Here is an 11,816-nt window from a genome sequence, read left to right as displayed (position 1 = left end):
CTCTGAGAGCAAGTGAGATTAATAGCGTGCCACAGAGCAAGCTGCCTTTCTTGTTGAGTGATCAGGTGGCGAGGCAGTTTGCTAAAGTCCACCCCCCCCAAAAGGAGGGGGCAGGAAATTCTCCAACCACCAACACTGGGACCCTATTTACACCATATTATTAGGACTTGCCAATCGTATGGTCGGCGGTTCGAATCCCCGCGGCGGGGTGAGCTCCCGTCTTTCGGTCCCAGCTCCTGCCCACCTAGCAGTTCGAAAGCACCCCTAAGTGCAAGTAGATAAATAGGTACCGCTTTATAGCGGGAAGGTAAAGGGCGTTTCCGTGTGCTGCACTGGTGCTGGCTCGCCAGAGCAGCTTTGTCACGCTGGCCACGTGACCCAGAAGTGTCTACGGACAGCGCTGGCTCCCAGCCTCTTAAGTGAGATGAGCGCACAACCCTAGAGTTGGACACGACTGGCCCGGACGGGCAGGGGTACCTTTACCTTTTTATGTAGATAACAAAAACCGATATCTGATCGGCGCAGAAGTCCTTATAGATGCAGTGCTCATTAATGACCCACGAAGGTAATTTAATCCAAAGTAGGAATCTTTTGCCCAACATAGGGCTCAAACCTATGACCCTGAAATTGAGCGCCTCATGCTCTACAGACTGAGCTATCCCAGATAATACTTGAACAACTGACTGCCACTCTGTTAATGCTTATAATAATCTGGGCAGAAACCCATCTCCATTTGTTCGGACTCCCCAACCTGCCTGGTAGGTTGCACTGTGGATTATTTTACACAGGGGCAGCCAACATAGTGTTCCCCAGATATTGTGTACCACAACGCCAAACACTGCTGCCCATTAGCCATGTTTGCTGGCACTCATGGGAGTTGTAGTCCAAACCGGGATGGAACCAGATTGGCTTTCCCTGCTTTGCACACAAACTATTGAGTCTTTGACAGGTTAGCTCACATCATCTAGTAGTTACTAGATTCAAGGAGACCGTAGCATGCCAGAAGCAGATATGAGGAATCAGCAATGTGTAAGATGCAACAAAATCTTCTGGAGACCAATCTAGACTGCAAACAAACAAAACCCCTATATGATCAAGGAAGGGCAAGGAGGACAGATAATTAAAGTATAATTTATCTGACTAGCTTCATCATACTTGCCTGTCTTGCCCCAGGAGAATACTGAGTAGGCTTTTCCACTGAGGATTTCCCAGGAGTGTGAAAACTAACAGGCTTTCAATGGGCCAGAATTCATTTTAGCATGTAAATTACTTAACTGGTGCCAAATGTGAGGGGTGTTGTTGTTTTTTGCTTTCATTAATTGCAGTGTGGAGCAATTTTTGATTTTCATCAGGGTTGCAACTGGGGAGGAGAAAATTAAACTTCCCCTCCTCACCCAATGCAGTCCCAAATGAAGCCCCCCCCCCCACTTTCAGCCTTAGAAGGCAACAAACTCACTGGGAAAAGAAATGCATTTTCTGAGAAACGTATGCATTGTGACTTGAGTACTGGGGAAATGCAACAGAACTGCATATTCCTTCCTTTATAAACCTACATCCTGAAAAAGCCTGCAGTGCACAGTGCCCTGAATGCCACTTCTCTGCCGCCCTTCTATTTCCAAAAATAAGCCTGTTTTCCAAGTGCTAGGGAGCAATAGTATTTAATTACATGATTGGAAAGAGTTAGAAACTTTGCATTAACTCATTTTCTTAATGGGTTGCAGCTCTGAATCACCACCAGACCCCCCTGGACACAAACAGAGTTAATCTCTTTCCTGGAGCCTATCAAGCCAAGAATTACGTGAGCATTTAATTACTACTCAGAAGCGATTTCCTATTAGGGGCCTATAATGCACATTGCCGTGGCTTGCATAAATGTGTAGGACCCACATCAGCCACAAAGCGCTTAACTTAAGGTCGTCTCGGTGCACGCAGAGCCTCAGAATTCAACATGCTATTTTGATAACAAAATGTCAGCCAGCTCCACGAAATGCAGGGGAAAGGAAGGAAGTGCTCAAAAACTGTCACAGAACACAAAAGCACCTTCGGGGGGCAACAACTCCTGTAGCTCTTTATCATTAAGCAAGCTGGCCAGATAGCAGAGTGGCCTGTCCTTTAACAGAAGCTTGAGCTGCATAAACCAGGTGCTGCTTATCACAGCATGGAGAGAAACATTATCCCCTACTAATACCTGCACATCCTGCTACTATAGCTCAGGGGCAGATAAACCATGTGCTCAGCATGCAGAAGGTCTTAGGTGCAGCTGGGAATCCTACACAGGGGATCTCTGGATAGTAGCTCTCACCCACTGCTGCTGTTACTCCTGGGTGCCTAAAGTTTCAATAGATGACTGGAGTGCAGAGGTGTGGGGGACTGGTGCAGAGGTACAGTACAAGGGCTCTCTGGGTTTCTTTGGGACCTTTCTTCATCTTGTCTGCAGTGACTCAAGAGTAACATGTAGTCTAGTCCTGATACAGGCAGCTGCTTATGCCAGACAAAAATTGGCAAGGAGTAGCACAGAAGTCAATGATTAACAGCATGGCACTTGTTTTAACTAAGAACTACCATACTCTTGCAGCAGATTTTTTAAAAAGGCTGTGTTGCTCTTTGTGTGTGTTTCTCACCATTTGGCACCCTGATATTTATTGGATTTCCCTGGAGACAGTCATCTCACATACCCTCCAACATTTCTCCAATGAAAATAGGGATGTCCTATATAATAATAATAATAATAATAATAATAATAATAATAATAATGTTGCTGTTTATATCCCACACATCTGATTGTGTTGCCCCAGCCACTCTGGGCAGTTTCCAACATATATAAAAACATAATAAAACATTAAGCATTTAAAAACCTGCCTATACAGGGCTGCCTTCAGATGTCTTCTAATGGTTGTATAGTTACTTATCTCCTTGGCTCAGGGGTCGGACAACTCCATGCCCTCCAACATTTCTCTGATGAAAATAGGGACGTCCTAAGGAAAACGGGCCATTCCAGGATCAAACTGGAGACCAGGACAGCTTTTGTAAATCCAGGACCGTCCCTGGAAAATAAGGACACTTGAAGAGTCTGATCTCATGCCAGGGATCAGCACCTAGTGGCTCCTGGACCAAATCCAGTCCCTTATAGGCCACTGCCTGACTCTGCAATGGCAGGCTCAGAGGCACAGGGAAGTGGCAGCTCTAGCTTCTAGTAAACTATTTGCTGGCTAGGGTCTGAAGCTCTGGGGAGCCCTTGACATTGCTGGTTCTATGGTTGTGTGAGTCCTTGGTCAAGATGCTCTCAGTAGGCCTCTTGGTTCATTCCCATGCCTCTTTCACTCACTCATGCTAATCAGGAGCATCCCTTCCTCTTCTACCTGCTTACTCACCTGGAAAGGGCAGATAACAGGTAGTAGCAGCAGCAGCAACAACAACAACAGAGAGGAGCAGACACAGGAACTGATAGTGGAACTTGACAGTTGCCTAATGAGGCTGACCTCCAGAGATGGTCTTGCCCATGGACCCAGGAGAGATGGAAAGCCCTACCACACAGAGACCCATATAGTGCGGGCGGGTGGGGAAGAGTACTCAAGGGGGAGGTTTAGTTAGCATTACAATACACAAACCTGTGTTGTCAAGAAATAGCAGCTTGCATTATTTACGTTTTTGTAAGACCCTAATTTGTTTTGCTGACAATAATCTCCCCCTCTCGCCTCTTATAGATTTAAGCACAATAAAATTGCAAATCAGACTGCAAGATTCAATTTCTTGTCACACATTCATCAAGGAAAGAATTTAATTTAGATTTGCAGCATGCCATTTTTCAGCCAGCTTCGAATTAGTTTAATGTGACAACGCCAAGACACTGGAGGCAAAAGGGGGGGGGAGAGGAGTCGGGGTTTTTAACAGCAAAAAGGGTGCACGGGTGAAGACTGCAGGAACCTCCCCCCCCCGCCCCAAATTGATCACCCCACAGAGCCAAACTTCCAGCCAAGCAGGCTTCTATAGTATATGAGCTCAGTGGGGAAGAAAAGCCCCTCAATTGCATTAGAGGTAAACTCTGGGTGCATATCCCCCCCCAACACCTCTCTTTCTACATGATGGGAGCAGATCTATGAACATAAAGATCAGCCGCCACCATAACTTGCTTGACCCGCAATTTCCAAGTAAATCTGTTGAGGATTCAAATGCCAGTTTACTACTGCCACGAGCCACCATTGTAATGGCCCTCAGAACTGCTGAAACGCCTACATTTCAACACCCAGCTGACTATATTTATTCAATATTCAATTGATATTACTAATCACTCAGTCCAAAGGATTGTGAGCTATGTGCCGTTGCTATTTTTGTCAAGCTCAGCACTCCCTTTCACGAGCCGCGTGTGTGCGGCGCTTGCAGGCGTTTCCCTCTGTCATTTCCCCCACCTCCCGCAAAAGCCCGCAAAAGCCGCACTCCCTTTAAAGAGCGCATGGAGCGTGTGTGCGGCTCTTGGGGGCTTTTCCCCAAGGAGGGAGAAGGTCTCCCAAAGTTGATAGGCATTGCCATTCAAATGATGTGTGTGTGTGTTGCATCTTGTGATCGATTATGTGTGGTAACGCTTACCTGCCCTCCCCATATTCTATTCAAGTTGGCACCCCTGCCCCTTATATTGTCAAATATAAATGGTATTAGTTTGCTGAGAGATGCTGGAAAGGTTATGCACAGAAGAGTTCCTGTATCTATGGGCGGTGGCTGTGTTTATCCTGTCACAACAGAGAGAGAGAGAGAGAGAGAGAAACCTGATAATTTAAATGTTAGCAGCAGCAGCTCTCCTGGTGTTATCTTAAACTGTGAAAATCTGCCAGCAAACTCTTGTGACAAGATTGCACAGATCTAACTCTTCATTCTCTAAGTGGAAACTCTTCTCCATGAGAGAGAAGTGAGAAAAGCAACACACTACACAAGACAAGCTGTGGTGCTAAAAACCATAGCTCCGGGAAAGGACTGCAAAACCTCAATTACTAGGTTCTAAGCATCCGTCTATGAAAGTGTGCAGCCTATGGACAAACCATGTCCCCATTACCACCCTTTGATTGGATATTATTATTATTATTATTCATACCCCTCCCATCTGGCTGGGTTTCCCCAGCCACTCTGGGCGGCTCCCAACAGAATTAAAAGCACAATAAAACACCCATCATTAAAAACTTCCCTAAACAGGGCTGCCTTCATATGTCTTCTAAAAGTCAGTTGTTTATTTCTTTGACATCAAATGGGGGGGGGGCATTCCACAAGGAGGGTGCCACTACCGAAAAGGCCCTCTGCCTGGCTCCCTATAACCTCACTTCTTGTAGGGAGGGAACCACTAGAAGGCCCTCGGAGCTGGAGCTCAGTGTCCGGGCTAAACAATGGGGGTGGAATCCACCATTGCTGATTTCCTGGAACACAACATAAAATCGGGTAGCCAGCCTGTCCTTTGCCTGAAGGACTCCACTTGCTCACTTCAACCTCCTTACTGATCCCATGCATGTAGAAAATTTGTATTATTTTGTTTGATTGAAATTGAAATAACACATTTTGTTGGCTTTGACTCTAGTGAATCAATTTACATACCCTCGCAACATTTTTCTGGTGAAAATAGGGATGTCCTATTCAATAATAATAACAATAACAATAATAATAATTGTATTATTTATTCCCCGCCCATCTGACTGGGTTGTCTCAGCCATTCTGGGCAGCGTCCAACATATGTAAAAACATAACATAATGAAACATTACAAAACTTCCCTATACAGGGCTGCCTTCAGATGTCTTCTAAAGATTGTATAGTTACTCATCTCCTTGGCTCGGGGGGGGGGCGGGGTCACATAACTCCATGCCCTCCAACATTTCTCCGATGAAAGTAGGGATGTCCTAAGGAAAAGTGGGACATTCCAGGATCAAATCAGAAAGCGGAAACACTCCTGAAATGCAGATAAATTGTGCAAAAAGCTTTGCCTGCTAAATTTCTGTGTGCCAGACTGTCACTGAAGGCAAAGGAGCAGAATGGTACCATGCTCACCCCCAAGCCAGTCAAGCTGAATGTTTATGCAGCAACTCTGTTAGCATTGAATATTACAACACACTTTTTTTTTAGTTTGCTGTAACAAAAGGTCTACATAGTTCTCCTCTGGAAACTTCAATTGCCTAAATAAACTGTTTAAAGCAATAGAATGTAGCAAAAGACCTGGTTAGGTGCTTGATGATCTCGTTCTCTTCAGTTTTGTAGCCACAGAGCCAAATTAGGAATCATGTGCCTCTTTGAATTTAATGTGCAGGCATTTCCTGGGGGACTGGAGAGGACTGATAATTACCAGCACCACAGCAGCTGCTTGCAGCTTAACCCTTTCCTCCCTTGCTGTGGTCCTAAGGTAATTATTTCTGAAGTTCCCCCGTGCACATCTGAGTATGTGTGGGAAGTTCATTCCAACCCAGATAGTACTTTGAGAGGAAGGATATCAGCAGGGGGAAGGAAACTGTTAAATCCCACTCCCTCCACACACACACTTGCCACAATTCCAAACATTATCAGCTTCAACCAGACAGCAAAACTAGTTTTTAATCAAATGGCTGATGAGCCACCGTACATTAATGGAAGGCTTTTCTTTTCGTCTTGGTGAATTGCAAGTTGTACAAGTCCTAACATTTCCTGATTAAAATGTTTAATAAATGTTTACTAACTGCAGTTGCTGATTCCCCTTGAGTTAGGTCAAGGCCATTTGAAATATCCCTAACTGAATATTGGATCCATGTCTACTCTTAATTGCCTCCATCCTTCATCAGCTCTGTTAACATGTGAGCTGCAGAGGCAGTGTTAAAGCTACAAGGGGACTGACTGCACAAACAAGAAGGTTTAAAATCTCACACCCCTTGCCATCTTTAATTCAGTCCAGTGGTGGCCAACAATCCTCCAGTTGTTTGTTGTTGTCGTTTAGTCGTGTCCAACTCTTCGTGACCCCATGGACCAGAGCACGCCAGACACTCCTGTCTTCCACTGCCTCCCGCAGTTTGGTCAGACTCATGCTGGTAGCTTCGAGAACACTATCCAACCATCTCATCCTCTGTCGTCCCCTTCTCCTTGTGCCCTCCATCTTTCCCACTCCAAATACAGTGGTACTTCAGGTTACATATGCTTCAAGTTACAGACACTTCAGTTTACAGACTCCGCTAACCCAGAAATAGTACCTTGGGTTAAGAACTTTGCTTCAGGATGAGAACAGAAACCGTGCAGTGGCGGCACAGCAGCAGCAGCAGCAGCAGCAGCAGCAGCAGCGGGAGGCCCCATTAGCTAAAGTGGTACCTCAGGTTAAGACATAGCTGTCAACTTTTCCCTTTTCTTGCAAGGAATCCTATTCGGAATAAGGGAATTTCCCTTAAAAAAAGGAAAAAGTTGACATTTACGGGTTAAGAACAGTTTCAGGTTAAGAATGGACCTCCATAACGAATTAAGTTCTTAACCCGAGGTACCACTGTAATCTCATCCCTGACCATTAGCCTTGCTGTCTGGGGCTGATGGAGTCTAACAACATCCAGAGAGACCATGTTGACTATCCCTTAAGTCCCTTAAAAACCTCTCAAGTGAATGGTTGTTGTTGTTGTTGTTGTTGTTGTTGTTGTTGTTGTTGTTGTTGTTGTTGTTACTATTACCCAGACACTCTGGGTGACTTCCAGCACATATAAAACATAAAAAAAATCAAACATTAAAAACTTCATGATACAGGGCTGCCTTCAGGTGTCTTCTAAAAGTTGTATAGTTATTTATCTCCTTGACATCTGATGGGAGGGCATTCCACAGGGAGGGCACCAATACTGAGAAGGCCCTCTGCCTGGTTCCCTGCAACTTCATTTCTCACAGTGAGGGAACTGCCAGAAGGCCCTCAGAGCTGGACCTCAATGTCTGGGGGTGGAGGTGTTCCTTCAGGTATACTGGACCAAGGCTGCTACCTGCATTCTGTTCACGAATTACCGGTAATCTGGCAAATAGAAACAGCTGCTTGTGAATATCACTGTACATGCGATGTGAACTTAGTTTTCCAATGGGCATGTGCTTTAGTTCTTGTTGCCATTTCAACCTCTCCTTTTATGTTTGGAGCTGGAACAACAGGGGTATACAAGAAATCTGTGCTTCTGTTTGCTCCTGAAGGGGCACTGAGTTTGTTTAGGTTAGAGCTGACAGCCGGATCCCATGAGTTGCAGGCAAAAGGGATGTTACGGTTACCACCACAAATATCCAATTATCAAGCTGTGCTATTGACTCTCTAGACCAATTGGCTCTCCAGGGCTAGCTATTCCACCTTCCACTTAATGGTGAGCAAATGGGCAATCGATAAGTCTGCTAAGTGACAGCCCATTAATGCTGCCTGCTAACAGAACCAGGTAATGCTGTGAAACATGCACACGCCAAGACAATTATGGTAGGAAGATGAAGTACCTTTGCCAATGAGTCTTGGGAAAAACCAAAGCCGATTCTAAACCATTGCTGATTTTTATTTTTTTTTACCTTAACAGAGTAGCACAGTTAATTCTCTGCGCCACCCTCCACCCTTCCTTGTCCGATTTGGACTGGCCTTTCTGATGAATGTTTATAAGTGAGAATCCCACAGAGTTTTGGACATGCTTCCAGATTAAGTATGCTCAGGAATGCAGTTTCTAAAGATTGTTGCTTATTCTGGGAGGTCCATGGCTCTTTTTCAAATAAACAGCCGCAGTCCCACAGAGCTCTTTGTGTACAGCAAAAATTATAGCAAGGTGAGTCAAGTTCACGAGGGTCAGAAAACCTGCTGTTTTCTTTGTGATAGCCGCCAAAAGAGATCCAGGGAAGACTGTTACTTTTCCTCCCCTCTTGATGATATCTGCTTTCAAAAATCAGCGTGGTGTGGATAAATTTAACTAGTTTGGTGATGTAGTGCTGAAGAAAGCCACACCTACTGAGTTTGTTCCATTTGGCGTTCCTCTTGTTGGACTTGGAATTGTTTCAATGTGCTGTTGTTGTTTCAAACTGTTTATATATTTATAGTTTTTAAAATAGAATTGCTTTTATAAATGTAATTGCTTCAACTGTTTTTGCATATGCTACTGTTTTATGTACCTTACATTGTAAATTGTTTTGGGATGCCTCATGAAAGGCAACTCATAAATAAAATAAATAAATAAGATAACAGCAAAAGCATGGATGTTTCATAACAATTGCCTAAATAAACTGTTTAAAGCAACAGAATGTTAAGATTCTTTGATTTTGGAGGAGACTGGCCACATGAGAAGGTCCCATTTTCAGAAGCGAAAAAGCAACTCTTGTGGTAACTTAAAGCAGTCAGTTTCATCAAACTGCATGACATGGTTTACTGAGCTGGAATGTGTCTGTAAGCATAAATATATGTACGAATACACACATTACATATGGCTACATAGAGAAACTATCGTTGTAAGTACTGTGGTCAGGTGGCCATGAAACACAACTGTTTGCCAACAATAGTATGTAAAGCTTACAGCAATAATAGTGGATATTGTACTTATTCCTATAAGTTTAGTGAAGGAGAACCCGACTGCCTTGATTCAAGTGTAAAAATAACAATCAAACTTTTTGACAAGTTCTTGTTTCAAATGGCTCCTGGGACTTGGGTTGTGGGTGCCAAAACAGAATGTCTAGTCGCCTTTTTTTGGGGGGGGGTCAGCAACACTTTTTTATTCTTTTGATAAGCATGAACTAATACGCAATTCATGTAAGTGACACATTGTTAATTTCACATTTTTAACAGAGATTATTAATACATGTTTAATTTGATGTTTACAATAAACATATTGTTACCAAACTTCAGTTTTCGAAACAACCTACTCTTTATTGTTAAACTCCTTAATGTATTGTCTATCCTAAACATATACTTTGAGGCTTCAAAGCACATACCGTATTTTTCGCTCTATAACACGCACCTGACCATAACACACACGTAGTTTTTAGAGGAGGAAAATCCGTAGGCATGCCACCCATAGGCATTTCCTCCATAACACGCACAGACATTTCCCCTTACTTTCTAGGAGGAAAAAAGTGAGTGTTATGGTGCAAAAAATACGGTACATTTCAATAATCCTTGAGTGTCAGCCAGGCGCAAAATAATAATAATAAAAAATGGCACTCAGACTTTGGGAGGTGCTTGCAAATGGAGAATATTTAGGCACAAAATGCGCCTGGCGCTCTGCTAATTTTGAACCCTGTCTGGATGCTTTAGCTGAGATTCCTGCATTGCAGGGGGTTGGACTAGATGAGTCAACTCTACAATTCTATTATTATTATTATTATTATTATTATTATTATTATTATATCTTTATTTGTACCCTACCTTTCCCCCCATGGGACTCAAGGAGGGTTACAGATAAAAATATGAACTTCAAAAAAGAAAAGAAAAAAAACCATTTAAAACAATTAAACATGGATAGAATTAAAACTATTCTATAGCTGTATCATATATTAAAACTATCATATACATATACGTGTGTGTGTATGTATGTGCGCGCACGCCAACACACACACACAACATACAAATAATTACAATAAAAGCATATGCCCTTGGAAAGCAAACAAGCTCTCCCTGTGTAAGCAAGCTGGTAATCGACGGGAACTTCACAGCCCTATCGCGATCCTGGACCGCAGCAAAGACGCGCACAAACTTGGCCGGCCGCTCCACTTTTTCCAAAGCTAGGAGACGTGCACCGCAGAATCCACGCTGCACCTCCGCGCCGCGTTGCTAGTGGCTGAAGTGGGGGATAGTGGGCGGAGCCACGCCTGTTTGAGAGACACGTGTACAGAGGAACTCGGAAGTGGCTGCCGGAATTGAAGCGCCTGCGATAACTTGCAACTCCTGCGCGGTCCTAGAAGTGGTTCATGTGCAGTGAGTTGATTCTTGTTACGTATTTCCCCCCCCTTCTTTAAAGTGGTCTTTAAAGCAGGTTATTGGTAAAACCCAGGAAGTTAAACCAGGAAATGTTTTTAGTTAAATACGAATGTCGAACGGATTAGAACTGTGTTATGGAACAGATCCCTTGGCTAGAAGGTGTGCATATTAGAACAATTCGTGATTGTGCAAAAAACAACAACAATTCTAATGGAAAGAGTCTCCCCCCCTTTTGTGGTGGGGGGTTTGTATTTTGCAAGGTGGCAAGCGGACTCATTCATTCATTCAGGCGCAGTTCACACGCTGGGTAGGCTGTGTCAGTAGGTCTGTGCTTGCACAACTGAAAGGAGGCTGTGCAGACCACGACTTACAGCTTCAGTGCGGTTGCAAGTTTCGCAAGTCTTCCTCCTGGTTGCTAGTTTTATGAAGTTAAGTTGCCCACTGGATCAGGGAAAGAGGAACGTCATACGTGGGTCCATGGCGTAGCCAAGAGGGGAGGGCAGGGAGGGGCAGTCCCTCTTCCTCCCTAAATCAATAAAAATCAATAAAAATACATAGCTAACTGAGGTTCCCCCCCAAAGGCTTGCGCCCCCCTCAACAAAAATCCTGGCTACGCCCATAAAGGTAAAGGTAAAGGGACCCCTGACCATTAGGGCCAGTTGTGGCCGACTCTGGAGTTGCGGCGCTCATCTCGCTTTATTGGCCGAGGGAGCCGGCGTACAGCTTCCAGGTCATGTGGCCAGCATGACTAAGCTGCGTCTGGCAAACCAGAGCAGCACACGGAAACGCTGTTTACCTTCCCGCCAGAGCGGTACCTATTTATCTACTTGCACTTTGACGTGCTTTCAAACTGCTAGGTTGGCAGGAGCAGAGACTGAACAACGGGAGCTCACCCCGTCATGGGGATTCGAACCGCCAGCCTTCTGATCG

General features: G+C 44.3%; 1 protein-coding gene across 3 annotated transcripts in view; it reads left to right on the top strand.

Annotated features, from left to right (window-relative positions):
- Nucleotides 1–10,777: 10,777 nt before the first annotated feature.
- The window catches only part of SLC39A11 (solute carrier family 39 member 11), a 264,458-nt gene continuing 263,419 nt past the window's right edge, over nt 10,778–11,816 (top strand). For all 3 annotated transcript variants that reach the window (XM_053375424.1, XM_053375423.1, XM_053375421.1), the window contains exon 1: nt 10,778–10,883. The gene's annotated coding sequence lies outside the window, so the exon portion shown is untranslated. The remainder of the gene's footprint in view (nt 10,884–11,816) is intronic.

The sequence above is a fragment of the Podarcis raffonei genome, chromosome 2 (assembly GCF_027172205.1).
Source record: "Podarcis raffonei isolate rPodRaf1 chromosome 2, rPodRaf1.pri, whole genome shotgun sequence".
NCBI classification, from domain to species: Eukaryota; Metazoa; Chordata; class Lepidosauria; order Squamata; family Lacertidae; genus Podarcis; species Podarcis raffonei.
This window is presented reverse-complemented; position numbering and strand designations above follow the sequence as displayed.